At 40.8% G+C, this 2,417-nt stretch overlaps 1 pseudogene; it reads right to left on the minus strand.

Moving 5' to 3' along the window:
• Positions 1–509: 509 nt before the first annotated feature.
• On the minus strand, positions 510–1,197 carry LOC148038266 (histidinol-phosphate aminotransferase, chloroplastic pseudogene; annotated as a pseudogene).
• Between the last annotated feature and the right edge of the window lie 1,220 nt (positions 1,198–2,417).

Below are 2,417 nucleotides of genomic sequence, written 5' to 3' on the forward strand. Positions count from 1 at the left end.
ACCATGGAAGTAGAGTTTGAAAGGGCAACGGTCCATGCCGCTGTCGTAAAGTTCACGCAAAGGCTGCAGAACACAGGGTTCAAAATACAGCAAGGGAAGAGGCTAACAAGAAGAATTCAAATATTTGATGCCAAATTTCACTATATTTCTTGTCAAGAGTGTTACAAGAAGTTCATGATCAGGAAATTCTGGTGGCACTTACATTGAACAGAAGAATGGACATTATCTAGTAATCCAGTCAAACATGTCCTTTAGTGCAGAGAACCATATGTTGATAAAATGTTATAACAGGAGTAAAATGCATCAGAGTACAAATGTTTCCATCCTAGTTTGCTAGAACAGCTATCAAACTTTAGTTTCCCAGCAATTGCCAGGAATATCAACAGTTATCCTTCAGCTGTTCATGACTCCGATTTTGATTCATTAGCACAACCTTGAAGACTTGCTGTATTACAAACTTCACAGTTGTAGTTTCAGTAAACCTTGAAAGCAGTCTGTAGGCTTCACATTCATTGCAGTTCCTTTCTAAGAGCTCTCATTAATCTGTTTGTATGTTCTGGCTTTTCCACTGATATACGAATAAACCCCTTAAGCTCTTTTTTTTTATCATAGTGGCGTACCATTACACCCTCCTTAGCAAGATCTGCCTTCAACTGTCCTACACTGTGACCACCTTTAACTAGACAGAGGATGAAATTTGCATGACTTGGATAAGGTGTGAAAACAGGAAAAGTCTGAAGCAGCTTAAATAACCGCTCTCTTTCAGCAACTAGAGCCTCTTTCACATTCTTGAGGTAGCCTGGATTTCTTAAAGCAGTGCATGCAGCCAATTCAGCAGCTACAGAGACATTATATGGCTGCTTAGCTCTCCACAAGTAATTGATAATGCTCAACGGGAAGCCACCATAACCAACACGCAGGCCTGCCAAGCCTGCACGTTTGATGAAAGTGCGAAGCACAATAAGATTTTCATGCTCCTTTACCCAGGTAATTCGTGAAGGCTCTCCAGAAAATTCAATGTATGCTTCGTCCAACAGCGTGAAGGCTCTCCAGAAAATTCAATGTATGCTTCGTCCAACACAACCAGTACACGTACAAATTTTGAGCCACAGCTGTTAACAAATCTCCAGACAGCAAACTGCGACGTTTGTTGTTGGGGAAATCAAGGCATGATTCTGCAACCTTGTTCAGAGGCATCTTTTATTCGATTCTGTTTTTCCCGTCCTGGATGGCGCACCAAGCATGTTCCAGAGCTTAATGGTGCAAACACGAGAGGCAGACACATCATCATGATTCTGCAACTTGTTAGTCTCGTGAGAGGAGAAAGAAAAACCACTCTTCTTCGAATTCGATTGATGAGAGAGATTGACAAGCGTGGATGGATGAGGATTCTATGCGCGTCCCGATACTCTCTCCTCTCCCTAGTTTAATTGATTGCTGTTTTTTAAACTACTGCTTTTCTTCCTCCTTTTCGTTGTCAACGTGTTTTTCTTCTGCTCCACAGTGCGGTGTTCTCCTCCTTCCACAGTGTACAAGCTCAGACCAACAGGGCCTTTCGGAGCTCACAAACTCTTGGATTTGTTGACGTTGGATACCTCGTCATTCTTCCACACATATGCTAATGCAATCATTACCAGTCTAGCGCTGATCAATCAACCTTAATTGCAATCTGTCGATAACTAGTTAGCTGATCGAAGCCTGTGAAACCGCAACGCTGATTATTCTCCTTCTTCCCTCCGAAAGGCACCTAAAAAATACCTTACTTTTTTTTACCAAAAAATGCTTTTTCCCTCCAAAAACGGTTTTTGAAACCAAATTAGTCTCCCCTTCTCCTCTTTTAGTTGAGCAGGGATTTAAAAAAACTCCTCTTTGACAAGATAGTTCATGTACACCCTTACAAGATCTAGGCACCAACATTGATTTTGACTTTGAGATTTATCTTTGAAGTCATGCATTGCCCCTTTGTCAGTCAGCTTTACAATGAATAATCTGCGCATAAACTTCGACTTTGGCCTTGAAAATTGGATGGCAAAATACTCCCTCGGTGCTCCACTAGTGCTTTGCTCGCTTAAGCAACTTTTGAGAGACTTCCTTCAACTTTATGTCATGGGAACTTTTGAACGTAGAGGATCGCTTCCACAATCCTTCCTTTGATTCCATAATTCCCTGCACTTTTCTTAGAGATCATCATTAAAATTATCAGCTTTATAATGTCCTTTGGCATCAGTTTTTCATATTTTTCTAACACACACACATCATGCATCCAAATAAAATCATACACACACACTAACGGAATATATACATTAGATGTCGATTATCATAATGCATCTCACACACAATGAATCACATGCAGAAAATAACACAAATGCACAACAAAAGAAATGGAGGTGTATACGACTCGGATGCGCAGCAGCACG

Source organism: Lygodium microphyllum, chromosome 3, assembly GCF_053477565.2.
Source record: "Lygodium microphyllum isolate KBCC chromosome 3, Lygodium_microphyllum_v1.1.10, whole genome shotgun sequence".
Taxonomy (NCBI): domain Eukaryota; kingdom Viridiplantae; phylum Streptophyta; class Polypodiopsida; order Schizaeales; family Lygodiaceae; genus Lygodium; species Lygodium microphyllum.